At 42.3% G+C, this 14,958-nt stretch overlaps 2 protein-coding genes across 3 annotated transcripts in view; both read right to left on the reverse strand.

Annotated features, from left to right (window-relative positions):
- LOC141155198 (HLA class II histocompatibility antigen, DM beta chain-like) overlaps nt 1-14,958 on the reverse strand; it is a 488,746-nt gene that overhangs the window by 398,565 nt on the left and 75,223 nt on the right. The gene's annotated exons all lie outside the window — the stretch shown is intronic.
- Nucleotides 1-14,958, reverse strand: part of LOC141155195 (class I histocompatibility antigen, F10 alpha chain-like) — a 42,130-nt gene that overhangs the window by 20,940 nt on the left and 6,232 nt on the right. The gene's annotated exons all lie outside the window — the stretch shown is intronic.

A 14,958-nucleotide genomic window follows, 5' to 3' on the forward strand; every position in this document is an offset into this window, starting at 1 on the left:
GAATTTGTTGGTTTTTGTTTGTCCACCCGTCTCTTGATGATTGACCACAAGTTCTCAATGGGATTAAGATCTGGGGAGTTTCCAGGCCATGGACCCAAAATCTCTATGTTTTGTTCCATGAGCCATTTTGTTATCACCTTTGCTTTATGGCAAGGTGCTCCATCATGCTGGAAAAGGCATTTTTGGGCGCCAAACTGCTCTTGGACGGTTGGGTGAAGTTGCTCTTGGAGGACATTCTGGTACCATTCTTTATTCATGGCTGTGTTTTTAGGCAAGACTGTGAGTGAGCCGATTCCCTTGGCTGAGAAGCAACCCCACACATGAATGGTTTCAGGATGCTTTACAGTTGGCATGAGACAAGACTGGTGGTAGCGCTCACCTCTTCTTCTCCGAATAAGCTGTTTTCCAGATGTCCCAAACAATCGAAAAGGGGATTCATCAGAGAAAATGACTTTGCCCCAGTCCTCAGCAGTCCACTCCCTGTACCTTTTGCAGAATATAAGTCGGTCCCTGATGTTTTTTTCTGGAGAGAAGTGGCTTCTTTGCTGCCCTCCTTGAAACCAGCCCTTGCTCAAAGAGTCTCCGCCTCACAGTGCATGCAGAAGCACTCACACCAGCCTGCTGCCATTCCTGAGCAAGCTCGGCACTGCTAGTAGTCCGATCCCGCAGCTGAAACAGTTTTAAGATACGGTCCTGGCGCTTGCTGGTCTTTCTTGGGCGCCCTGGAGCCTCCTTGACAACAATGGAAGCTCTCTCCTTGAAGTTCTTGATGATGCGATAGATTGTTGACTGAGGTGCAATCTTTGTAGCTGCGATACTCTTCCCTGTTAGGCCATTTTTGTGCAGTGCAATGATGGCTGCACATGTTTCTTTAGAGATAACCATGGTTAACTGAAGAGAAACAATGATACCAAGAACCAGCGTCCTTTTAAAGTGTCCAGTGATGTCATTCTTACTTAATCATGACTGATTGATCGCCAGCCCTGTCCTTATCAACACCCACACCTGTGTTAATGGATCAATCACTAAAACGATGTTAGCTGCTCCTTTTAAGGCAGGACTGCAATGATGTTGAAATGTGTTTTGGGGGTTAAAGTTCATTTTCTGGGCAAATATTGACTTTGCAAGTACAGTAATTGCTGTTAAGCTGATCACTCTTTGACATTCAGGAGTATATGCAAATTGCCATTACAAAAAATGAAGCAGTAAACTTTGGAAAAATTACTATTTGTCTCATTCTCAATACTTTTGGCCATGACTGTATGTACTTACACAAAATAAAAAGGATTAATGAATAACTCACTCGACAGATCGCAGAGACGAGTCAGTCTAGCTGGAGGCGAGGCGCTCCAATTGATTTGACTGTTATCTAACGGGACCCCTTGCTTATAGAATCTATACCCCCGGCACTGAATATGGACCCCTCTTCAGCTGGGTCTTTTATGCCGAAGGGGGGGACCTGCTTACATACTCCCCTGCGATGATCTCACGTGGGTGGTCTCCGCCCTTTATGGTTTTATTAAAATATCGGGCTTCAGCGATAACTTCTCGCTGGTTGATCGCAAAGGCCTGAAAGTGATACCATATTTTCCATTATGAATTTACCTTTATTTAGAGACCACACATGACATAGCCACGGTCTGTTATTTTGTACTTTTGCATTACCGCTACTGGTGGGGTATTCAGCTCTGGAAAATTATGTATACTGTTCCTTAGCTGATCCTGCCTCTAAAAATACATGTCCCATTATTATCGGAATTATAGAACTTAAGATATTCCATATTTTGTGTCATGCTGGCCAGACTGTAGATTTCAGTAGAGCAAAAGGAGGATTCCCTGGGGGTGTGAGAGAATTCTTTTGAAGCCAGGGACTTCGTCCTTCTCACCTAGGTGTATATTTATCGCAGGCCTGTGCCGCTGGAAATTACACTCATATGTTAATTGGGTTAGTAGCTCCCTAGCATTTGTCTACTAACCACTTATCCTGTGTGTGCTAATTTGCATACAGACAGCTCCGTAGATTGTCTGCTCTTCTACTCTGGCAAATACAGTTATATGAAAAAGTTCGGGCACCCCTATTAATCTTAAGCTTAATGTTTTATAAAAATTGGTGTTTTTGCAACAGCTATTTCAGTTTGATATATGTAATAACTGTTGGACACAGTAATGTTTCTGCCTTGAAATGAGGTTTATTGTACTAATAGAAAATGTGCAATCTGCATTCCAACAAAATTTGACAGGTGCATAAGTATGGGCACCCTTATCATTTTCTTGTTTTAAATATTCCTACTTACTTTTTACTAAAGCACTTTTTTTGGTTTTGTAACCTCATTGAGCTTTGAACTTCATAGCCAGATGTATGCAATCATGAGAAAAGCTACTTAAAGTGGCTTCTTGCAAGTTGTTCTCCTGTTTGAATCTCCACTGAAGAGTGGCATCATGGGCTCCTCAAAACAACTGTCAAATGATCTGAAAACAAAGATTATTCAACATAGTTGTTCAGGGGAAGGATACAAAAAGCTGTCTCAGAGTTTTAACCTGTCAGTTTCCACTGTGAGGAACATAGTAAGGAAATGGAAGAACACAGTGACAGTTCTTGTTAAGGCCAGAAGTGGCAGGCCAAGAAAAACATCAGAAAGGCAGAGAAGAAGAATGGTGAGATCAGTCAAGGACAATCCTCAGACCACCTCCAGAGAGCTGCAGCATCGACTTGCTGCAGATGGTGTCACTGTACATCGGTCAACTATACAGCGCACTTTGCACAAGGAGAAGCTGTATGGGTGAGTGATGCGAAAGAAGCCGTTTCTGCAAGCACGCCACAAACAGAGTCGGCTGAGGTATGCAAAAGCACATTTGGAGAAGCCAATTTCTTTTTGGAAAAAAGGTCCTTTGGACTGATGAAACCAAGATTGAGTTGTTTGGTCATACAAAAAGGCGTTATGCATGGGGCAAAAAAAACACAACATTCCAAGAAAAACACTTGCTACCCACAGTAAAATTTGGTGGAGGTTCCATCATGCTTTGGGGCTTTGTGGCCAATGCTGGCACCGGGAATCTTGTTAAAGTTGAGGGACGCATGGATTCCACTCAGTATCAGCAGATTCTTGACAATAATGTTCAAGAATCAGTGATAAAGTTGAAGTTACGCAGGGGATGGATCTTTCAGCAAGACAATGATCCAAAACACCGCTCCAAATCTACTCAGGCATTCATGCAGAGGAACAATTACAATGTTCTGGAATGGCCATCCCAGTCCCCAGACCTGAATATCATTGAACATCTGTGGGATCATTTGAAGAGGGCTGTCCATGCTCGGCGACCATCAAACTTAACTGAACTGGAATTGTTTTGTAAAGAGGAATGGTCAAAAATACCTTCATCCAGGATCCATGAACTCATTAAAACTATAGGAAGTGACTAGAGGCTGTTATTTTTGCAAAAGGAGGATCTACTAAATATTAATGTCACTTTTCTGGTGAGGTGCCCATACTTATGCACCTGTCAAATTTTGTTTGAATGCAGATTGCACATTTTCTGTTAGTACAATAAACCTCATTTCAAGGCAGAAACATTACTGTGTCCAACAGTTATTACATATATCAAACTGAAATAGCTGTTGCAAAAACACCAATTTTTATAAAACATTAAGCTTAAGATTAATAGGGGTGCCCAAACTTTTTCATATAACTGTAGTATAGGGGAGGGGGAATGAGGGGTTTGGAAAAATTCTTAACATTTTCTTAATATTTTTAAGACAGATACAGTTTGCACTGCACAGTGAATCATACAGTTAATACACTGGGATTAGCTAGTTGGCAGAGGTTACAGGAGTTCTATAGAAAAGGCTTTTCCGGGTTAGTCGTGGGAGTCCCAGATCACCAGGGGGCTTGAATCTAAGTCCAGCCATACTGGCACCCTAAAGGGAAAGAGGATGCGGAACCGCGAAGCAAGTAAAGGACTCTTGTTAAGAAGGACTGTAAAGTTAAAGCTGAGTTGTGGTGAAGTAGTAAGAAATAGTGGACATAGAGAAAAATAGAGAAAAGAACGAAGGAAACTGTGTGGAAAATGCTTTGAGTTGTAAAAGAATCGTTAATAAGACTGTGTAACTGCTTGTAAGGTGCCAGAGGGTGGTACTCGTGGGTGAGCTGCTGCTCCATATCGCCCTTGCCCTTTACAGAAAAATTGTGTCCCAGTTCAAATGTGCTTTTGCGTATAGGGTGCGTTACACTCGATTGTAGGGCGCAGGCCTCAGGTGTCTCCAGGTCTTTAACTTCAGGAGCCACCGCACATAAATTATGGGACACTCAGTTCATTTCAACACACAGAAGTTTACTCGACAGTTCAAGTGCATCAGACTGTAACACGCAGTGTCAGGCACAACACTCTCCATTTCTTGTTTCTATAGTACAGTACATTTCCAGCATTTCTTTCCTTTGTACCTGGACTATCCTTACTTTCTTACTTCCACTGAATCTGTCAGCCCCAGGGATTCCCAGTCCAGTTCCACATTACACCTGAGATCTGTTACCTTTCCCACAACCAGTTTCATGTCCATCTTCAGTTCCGGATGTTGCAGTAATGTCCTCAGGGAATTTTTGTAAGGACTCATACCGCCCAGAACAAAATATACTCACTTGCACTATCAACCCACTGCACCTTGAACTTGACCTTATCACTAGCTAATAACTCCCTTCAAACAGGAAGCAGTGTCCTTTTACTGGCATTTTGACCTCCCACTATGGGTTAGTCCCAAAGATTAACAGTTTCTTACCTTATTTAACTACAGTCACTATATTATATTCTAATCTCTAACCTATGTCATAGCCTAAACTTATGCTGCACTACTAACATTACACATTTCTCATATACTATGCAAATTAGCATAACACAGTCTATGTCACAATATATTCTAAAACCGCAGGACATAGTTTACACTTCACATGACACAATATACAGTGGGTACGGAAAGTATTCAGACTCCTTTAAATTTTTCACTCTGTTTTATTGCAGCCATTTGGTAAATTCTAAAAAGTTCATTTTTTTCTTATTAAAGTACACTCTGCACCCCATCTTCACTGAAAAAAAAACAGAAATTTATGCAAATTTATTAAAAAAGAAAATGAAATATCACATGGTCAGAAGTATTCAGACCCTTTGCTCAGACACTCATATTTAAGTCACATGCTGTCCATTTCCTTGTGATCCTCCTTGAGATGGTTCTACTCCTTCATTATAGTCCAGCTGTGTTTCATTAAACTGATAGGACTTGATTTGAAAAGGCACAATCTTGTTTATATAAGACCTCACAGTTCACAGTGCATATCAGACCAAATGAGAATCATGAGCTCAAAGGAACTGCCCAAGGAGCTCAGAGTCAGAATTGTGGCAAGGCACAGATCTGGCCAAGGTTATAAAAGAATTTCTACAGTACTCAGGATTCCTAAGAGCACAGTGGCCTCCATAATCCTTAAATGGAAGAAGTTTGGGACCACCAGAAGTCTTCCCAGACCTGGCTGTCCAGCCAAACTGAGCAATTGTGGGAGAAGAGCCTTGGTGAGAGAGGTAAAGAAGAACCCCAAGATCACTGTGGCTGAGCTCCAGAGATGCAGTAGGGAGATGGGAGAAAGTTCCACAAAGTCAACTATCACTGCAGCCCTCCACCAGTCGGGCCTTTATGGCAGAGTGGCCCGACTGAAGCCTCTCCTCAGTGCAAGACCTATGAAAGCCCGCATAGAGTTTGCTCAAAAACACATCAAGGACTCCCAGACTATGAGAAATAAGATTCTCTGGTCTGATGAGACGAATATAGAACTTTTTGGTGATAATTCTAAGTGGTATGTGTGGAGAAAACCAGGCACTGCTCATCACCTGCCCAATACAATCCCAACAGTGAAACATGGTGGTGGCAGCAGCATCATGCTATGGAGGTCTTTTTCAGCTGCACGGACAGGGCGATTGGTTGCAATTGAAGGAAACATGAATGCGGCCATGTACAGAGATATCCTGGATGAAAACCTCTTCCAGAGTGCTCTGGACCTCAGACTTGACTGAAGGTTCACCTTCCAACAAGACAATGACCCTAAGTACACAGCTAGAATAACAAAGGAGTGGCTTCAGAACAACTCTGTGACCATTCTTGACTGGCCCAGCCACATCCCTGACCTAAACCCAATTGAGCATCTCTGGAGAGACCTGAAAATGGCTGTCCACCAATGTTCACCATCCAACCTGACGGAACTGGCAAGGATCAGCAAGGAAGAATGGCAGAGGATCCCCAAATCCAGGTGTGAAAAACTTGTTGCATCATTCCCAAGAAGACTCGTGGCTGTACTAGCTCAAAAGGGGGCTTCTACTCAATACTGAGCAAAGGGTCTGAATACTTATGACCATGTGATATTTCAGTTTTTCTTTTTTAATAAATTTGCAAACATTTCTACATTTCTGATTTTTTTCAGTCAAGATGGGGTGCAGAGTGTACTTTAATAAGAAAAAAAAACCTTTTTAGAATTTACCAAATGGCTGCAATGAAACAAAGAGTGAAGAATATCACATGGTCAGAAGTATTCAGACCCTTTGCTCAGACACTCATATTTAAGTCACATGCTGTCCATTTCCTTGTGATCCTCCTTGAGATGGTTCTACCCCTTCATTATAGTCCAGCTGTGTTTCATTAAACTGATAGGACTTGATTTGAAAAGGCACAAACTTGTCTATATAAGACCTCACAGTTCACAGTGCATATCAGACCAAATGAGAATCATGAGCTCAAAGGAACAGCCCAAGGAGCTCAGAGTCAGAATTGTGGCAAGGCACAGATCTGGCCAAGGTTATAAAAGAATTTCTACAGTACTCAGGGTTCCTAAGAGCACAGTGGCCTCCATAATCCTTAAATGGAAGAAGTTTGGGACCACCAGAAGTCTTCCCAGACCTGGCTGTCCAGCCAAACTGAGCAATTGTGGGAGAAGAGCCTTGGTGAGAGAGGTAAAGAAGAACCCCAAGATCACTGTGGCTGAGCTCCAGAGATGCAGTAGGGAGATGGGAGAAAGTTCCACAAAGTCAACAATCACTGCAGCCCTCCACCAGTCGGGCCTTTATGGCAGAGTGGCCCGACTGAAGCCTCTCCTCAGTGCAAGACCTATGAAAGCCCGCATAGAGTTTGCTCAAAAACACATGAAGGACTCCCAGACTATGAGAAATAAGATTCTCTGGTCTGATGAGACGAATATAGAACTTTTTGGTGATAATTCTAAGTGGTATGTGTGGAGAAAACCAGGCACTGCTCATCACCTGCCCAATACAATCCCAACAGTGAAACATGGTGGTGGCAGCATCATGCTATGGAGGTCTTTTTCAGCTGCACAGACAGGGCGATTGGTTGCAATTGAAGGAAACATGAATGCGGCCAAGTACAGAGATATCCTGGATGAAAACATCTTCCAGAGTGCTCTGGACCTCAGACTTGGCTGAAGGTTCACCTTCCAACAAGACAATGACCCTAAGCACACAGCTAAAATAACAAAGGAGTGGCTTCAGAACAACTCTGTGACCATTCTTGACTGGCCCAGCCACATTCCTGACCTAAACCCAATTCAGCATCTCTGGAGAGACCTGAAAATGGCTGTCCACCAATGTTCACCATCCAACCTGACTGAACTGGCGAGGATCAGCAAGGAAGAATGGCAGAGGATCCCCAAATCCAGGTGTGAAAAACTTGTTGCATCATTCCCAAGAAGACTCATGGCTGCACTAGCTCAAAAGGGGGCTTCTACTCAATACTGAGCAAACGGTCTGAATACTTAAGACCATGTGATATTTCAGTTTTTCTTTTTTAATAAATTTGCAAACATTTCTACATTTCTGATTTTTTTCAGTCAAGATGGGGTGCAGAGTGTACTTTAATAAGAAAAAAAAACCTTTTTAGAATTTACCAAATGGCTGCAATGAAACAAAGAGTGAAGAATATCACATGGTCAGAAGTATTCAGACCCTTTACTCAGACACTCATATTTAAGTCACATGCTGTCCATTTCCTTGTGATCCTCCTTGAGATGGTTCTACTCCTTCATTGGAGTCCAGCTGTGTTTCATTAAACTGATAGGACTTGATTTGAAAAGGCACAAACTTGTCTATATAAGACCTCACAGTTCACAGTGCATATCAGACCAAATGAGAATCATGAGCTCAAAGGAACTGTCCAAGGAGCTCAGAGTCAGAATTGTGGCAAGGCACAGATTTGGCCAAGGTTATAAAAGAATTTCTACAGTACTCAGGGTTCCTAAGAGCACAGTGGCCTCCATAATCCTTAAATGGAAGAAGTTTGGGAACACCAGAAGTCTTCCCAGACCTGAATACTTAAGACCATGTGATATTTCAGTTTTTCTTTTTTAATAAATTTGCAAACATTTCTACATTTCTGTTTTTTTCAGCCAAGATGGGGTGCAGAGTGTACTTTAATGTGAAAAAAAATGAACTTTTTAGAATTTACCAAATGGCTGCAAAGAAACAAAGAGTAAAAAATTCAAAGGGGTCTGAATACTTTCCGTACCCACTGTATAAAAGATGCTTGACACTATTCACATTACGCAATTAGTGTCTTCAGGGGCAGGAACGCAACAGTTCAGTCCACACCCTTACATGCTATCCCTTGTATATATTCCCTAACAAATTCCCGCTCAGGTTTATTTTTGAATGGTGGTCTCCCTGTTTGAACTGTGAAACCTCTGGTCCTGGCAAACCAGCAACATTGGCTACATGCAGCCTGTACGGGAGTAATGCCCACACTATAGTTTGATCTCTAATGTTCTCAAGCAAACCTCTGAGGCCTTCACAGAATAACTGTAGTTATACTGAGAGGAAATTACACCCAGGGGGGCTCAATGTACTAATTATGTGTTTTCTGGAGACAATTGGTCACTCAGGATTTTATTTAGGGGCATCAGACTACAGGGGGCTGAATACAAATGCACAGAACAATTTTCAGATTTATATTTTTAAAATATTTAAAAAACATTGTATCATTTTTTTTTATACTTCACAAATACTTGCTACTTAGTGTTGGCATTACATAAAATCCCAATAAAATACATTTAAGTTTGTGAGTGTAATGTGAAAAAATGTAGAAAAGTTCATGGGGTATGAATACATTTTCAAGATAACTTTCTCCTGCCCATTTTTGGAGTTTTGTGTGAAATGATGTCCAATTTGCCTTTTTCCCCATGTTTTTGCGCTGTTCCAATACACACAAAGGAAATAAACATGTGTATAACAAAACGTGTAATTGCAATAATTTTCTGTTAGAAATACTTTGTTTCCAGGAACAATTTCAAGGGTGCCAACACTTTCGGCCATGACTGTATCTATCTATCTATCTATCTATCTATCTATATTGTGGCAAGACGAGTCTCTCGTAGTGCAGTCGGAAGTAGATACAAAAACGGTTTCGGCAGCAGGTTTATTTTATCAGTATAAAGCACTGCAGACTTCAGCAAAATAAAACTCAGCCTTGCTGGCATAAAAGTAAAACAAAAAAACAAAGGATAACACAGTCCATATGTGTGCGGATTCGCCTGCACCACTTTGCCCAAACTTCGTCTCCTCCTGAGCTGAAGCTCCAGAATCTGGAGACTCGTCTCTCCAAACTCCCAACAACAGAAAAAAAGCAGTGACTGAGCATTTAACCTTGCTCATCCACATCCTGCGGGGGAGGTATGGTTAATGATTTCCCTCCCATCTCTATGTCATTCACCCAAAACCACTCCCTTCACAATGGTGATTTAACCCCAAACATATAACATGCTGGAGAAAAGTTGTAGGTTCAGTTCACTAAGGCTAGCAGCCATATTGAAACATACCTCCCCTCACATATAACACCAGTGACTCTGTCACAATATATATATATACACACACACACGGTGTCGAACTGGGGTGGCAAGGGCCCACCAGTAACATTGGCTTGGGGAGCCCATTATTCAGCTTCATGCAAATATTATATTACCCTCTTTCACAAATTCACTTCTGCTTCTATATAAAAATAAACTAGGTAGTTTGTTAAACGAATGATGAGATCCTGCTTCTGCCTGTACATAGTAAATTATTGTATTGGCCAGCTACTGCTCATGTTCTCCTGTGGGCCAGTCAGAGTCTGTGTATATACAGTTTTGCTCAAAAGTTTACATACCCCGGCAGAATTTTTCCTTTCTTGGCCTTGTTTCAGAGAATATGAATAACAAAAAACATTTTTCTCCACTCATGGTTATTGGTTGGGTGAAGCCATTTATTGTCAAACTACTGTGTTTTCTTTTTAAATCTTAATGACAACCAAAAACATCAAATGACCCTGATCAAAAGTTCACATACCCCAGTTCATAATACCGTGTATTGCCCCCTCTAACATCAATGACAGCTAGAAGTCTTTTGTGGTAGTTGTGGATGAGGTTCTTTATTTTCTCAGATGGTAAAGCTGCCCATTCTTCTTGGCAAAAAAGCCTCCAGTTCCTGTAAATTCCTGGGCTGTCTAACATGAACTGCGAGCTTGAGATCTCCCCAGAGTGGCTCAATGATATTGAGGTCAGGAGACTGAGATGGCCACTCCAGAACCTTCACTTTGTTCTGATGTAGCCAATGACAGGTCGACTTGGCCTTGTGTTTTGGATCGTTGTCATGTTGGAACGTCCAAGTATGTTCAATGCGCAGCTGATGAGGGCAAATTTGCCTTCAGTATTTGATGATAACGTGCTGCATTCATCTTTCCTTCAACTTTCACCAAGTTTCCTCTGCCTTTGTAGCTCAGACATCCCCAAAACATTAGCGATCCACCTCCGTGCTTTACAGTAGGAATAGTGTTCCTTTCATCATAGCCCTTGTTGACCTCTCTCCAAAAGTAACGTTTATGGCTGTGGCCAAAAAGTTCAATTTTGGTCTCATCACTCCAAATTACCTTGTTGCAGAAGTTTTGAGGCTAGTCTCTGTGCTGTTTGGCATATTGTAAGCGAGATACTTTGTGGCATTTGCGCAGTAATGGCTTTCTTATGGCGACTTGACCATGTAGCCCATTTTTCTTCAAGTGCCTTCTTATTGTGTATCTTGAAGCTGCCACACCGCTAGTTTTCAGAGAGTCCTGAATTTCAGCTGATTTTATTTGTGGGTTTTTCTTTCCTTCCCAAATAATTTTCTTGGCAGTTGTGGCCGAAATTTTTGTTGGTCTACCTGACTGTTGTTTGGTTTTTACAGAGCCCCTGATTTACCATTTGTTAATCACAGTTTGAACGCTGCTGACTGGCATTATCAATTCCTTGGATATCTTTTTGTATGCCTTTCCTGTGTTATACAGTTCAACTACCTTTTCCCGTAGATCTGTTGTCAATTCTTTTGCTTTCCCCATGAAACATCAGTGGCTGAATGAAAGATGCAAGAGTCTGTCTGGATCTCAGAAACTCACTCAGCTTTTATGCACACACACTGATTACTGGGGTGAGCAATGATGGGGAGAGCAATGATGGGGCTGGGGTGAGCAATGATAGGGCTGGGGAGAGCAATGATAGTGCTGGGGTGAGTATTGATGGGGAGAGCAATGATGGGGCTGGGGTGAGCAATGATTGGGATGGGAAGAGCAATGATGGGGCTGGGGTGAGCAATGATGGGGATGGGGAGAGCAATGATGGGGATGGGGTGAGCAATGATAGGACTGGGGAGAGCTATGATAGGGCTGGGGTGAGCAATCATGGGGATGGGAGAGCAACGATGGGACTGGTGTCAGCAATGATGGGGACGGGGAGAGCAATGATGGGGCTGGGGTGAGCAATGATGGGGATGGGGAGAGAAATGATGAGGCTGGGGTGAGCAATGATGGGGCTGGGGAGAACAATGATGAGGATGGGGAGAGCAATGATGGGGGTCTCTTTGCTCTTACTATGAAGCCTTGTATATTTTCCGTGTGCACATAGCCTTACAGTTAATTGTGGAGAGTCACAGAGACTGAATAATTTATATTATTGGCCGGTGGAGATTATAGTTAATGGGGGGGCACAGTGCTGCTTATCACTCTATGTTTTGATAACTAAGTGGCTAATAGTATATTAATGAAGGGGGGGTACATATCTTTAGTCAGGGGCGCAGTGCTGGGGAGACACATGTATGTATACAATATATTTGAACTTGTTATTTTCTAGGTTGGAGATCATCGTGACAAGACGAGTCGTGGCTGGGAGATGTCGACATGAAGGTCTGACCAGACGGATAAGAAGCAGCAGAAACCGACTCTGATCAGATGAGACGTCAGCGGTAAGTGCCTGGATGTAAATGTTATTCTGTATCTGCACTGTGTGACTAGGCGCGATAATGTTGTCTGTAAAATCCCTTAGGCTGCATTCTCACATTTGTGTGAAATGTCCGTGTGCTGCCAGATTTTTTTATCGGATGGTCCACGGACTCGTAGAGTTTTATAGATCCATATTCACACATCCATGAAAATCACGGATCTGAGAATGAGATCTAAGAGGGTCAGAGAATGTCCTGTTCTGATCCGATTTTGAGGATCAGAGTAGGACATGCTGAATGCGTCTGTAAAAGCGGGCAGCACACCGACACTGCACACGGATACAGGAATGTAGCCGTATTATGTATAGCACAGTCCCTTAGTATATAGTGTACTCACTTATTATGTATAGCGCCGTCCTTAGTTACATAGTTTCATCTTTTATTACGCACCATCCTCTCTAGTTATATATGGTGCCATCTCTTATTATATAGCTTCCTGGGCTGTTATGCTGTCCCTTACATAGCGTATTCTTGTTATTTTTGTCAGTAACAGCACCCTCTTTTATTACATACAGTGGTGGCCAAAAGTATTGGCACCCCTGCAATTCTGTCAGATACTACTCAGTTTCTTCCTGAAAATGATTGCAATCACAAATTCTTTGGTATTATTCTCTTCATTTAATTTATCTTCAATGAAAAAACACAAAAACAATTGTCCTAAAGCCAAATTGGATATAATTCCACACCAAACCTAAAAAAGGGGGTGGACAAAAGTATTGGCACTGTTTGAAAAATCATGTGATGCTTCTCTAATTTGTGTAATTAACAGCACCTGTAACTTACCTGTGGCACCTAACAGGTGTTGGCAATAACTAAATCACACTTGCAGCCAGTTAACATGGATTAAAGTTGACTCAACCTCTGTCCTGTGTCCTTGTGTGTACCACATTGAGCATGGAGAAAAGAAAGAAGACCAAAGAACTGTCTGAGGACTTGAGAAACCAAATTGTCAGGAAGCATGAGCAATCTCAAGGCTACAAGTCCATCTCCAAAGACCTGAATGTTCCTGTGTCTTCCGTGCGCAGTGTCATCAAGAAGTTTAAAGCCAATGGCACTGTGGCTAACCTCCCTAGATGTGGACGGAAAAGAAAAATCGACGAGAGATTTCAACGCAAGATTGTGCGGATGGTGGATAAAGAACCTCAACTAACATCCAAATAAGTACAAGCTGCCCTGCAGTCCGAGGGTACAACAGTGTCAACCCGTACTATCAGTCGGCGTCTGAATGAAAAGGGACTGTATGGTAGGATACCCAGGAAGACCCCAATTCTTACCCCGAGACATAAAAAAGCCAGGCTGGAGTTTGCCAAAACTTACCTGAGAAAGCCTAAAACGTTTTGGAAGAATGTTCTCTGGTCAGATGAGACAAAAGTAGAGCTTTTTGGGAAAAAGCATCAACATAGAGTGTACAGAAAAAAAAAAGAGGCATTCAAAGAAAAGAACACGGTCCCTACAGTCAAACATGGCGGAGGTTCCCTGATGTTTTGGGGTTGCTTTGCTGCCTCTGGCACTGGACTGCTTGACCGTGTGTATGGCATTATGAAGTCTGAAGACTACCAACAAATTTTGCAGCATGATGTAGGACCCAGTGTGAGAAAGCTGGGTCTCCCTCAGAGGTCATGGGTCTTCCAGCAGGACAATGACCCAAAAACACACTTCCAAAAGCACTATAAAATGGTTTGAGAGAAAGCACTGGAGACTTCTAAGGTGGCCAGCAATGAGTCCAGACCTGAATCCCATAGAACACCTGTGGAGAGATCTCAAAATGGCAGTTTGGAGAAGGCACCCTTCAAATATCAGGGACCTGGAGCAGTTTGCCAAAGAAGAATGGTCTACAATTCCAGCAGAGCATTGTAAGAAACTCATTGATGGTTACCGGAAGCGGTTGTTCGCAGTTATTTTGGCTAAAGGTTGTGCAACCAAGTATTAGGCTGAGGGTGCCAATACTTTTGTCCGGCCCTTTTTTGGAGTTTTGTGTGAAATGATCAATGATTTGATTTTTGCTTCATTCTCTTTTGTGTTTTTTCCTTGCAAGCAAATTAAATGAAGAGAATAAGACCAAAGAATTTGTGATTGCAATCATTTTCAGGAAGAAACTGAGTATTATCTGACAGAATTGCAGGGGTGCCAATACTTTTGACCACCACTGTAGTCATCTCTTGTTAGATATATAAGGACGGCTGATGGAGCAGCCGGTGACCAGAAGACCAGTCCTTCAGCTCCTCCATTAGAAAAGAAGCTTTCCCTGCTCCATCAGCCGCCATTGCGTTATATATCTAACAAGAGTGGAGGGTATGTAATAAAGACAGGGCGCTATAAATTATCTGATATGTAAGGGACGGTGCTGTACATAATAAGAGAGGGCACTGAGTAATAAGGGGCAGCAATATACATAATAAAGGAGGCCATGTAAGAGGTATATATGTGTGTGTGGCTATATATACATCTGTAGTTTTGTTGCCATAAAAGGTTGGGGGGCCCAGACACATTTCTTGCACAGGGGCCCCGAGCAGTCAGTGTCCGCCCCTGGTGAGGATGTTACCTTTAGTAGCCATTCAAACCCATTTGTGTCAAATTCTGTGCTTGTTATCAGGCCAAAATCACCAGGATATGTGAACTTTTGATCAGGGTCATTTGGATGTT

This window comes from Phyllobates terribilis, unplaced genomic scaffold (genome assembly GCF_046119375.1).
Source record: "Phyllobates terribilis strain yellow unplaced genomic scaffold, ASM4611937v1 Scaffold_7__3_contigs__length_470593459, whole genome shotgun sequence".
Lineage (NCBI taxonomy): Eukaryota > Metazoa > Chordata > Amphibia > Anura > Dendrobatidae > Phyllobates > Phyllobates terribilis.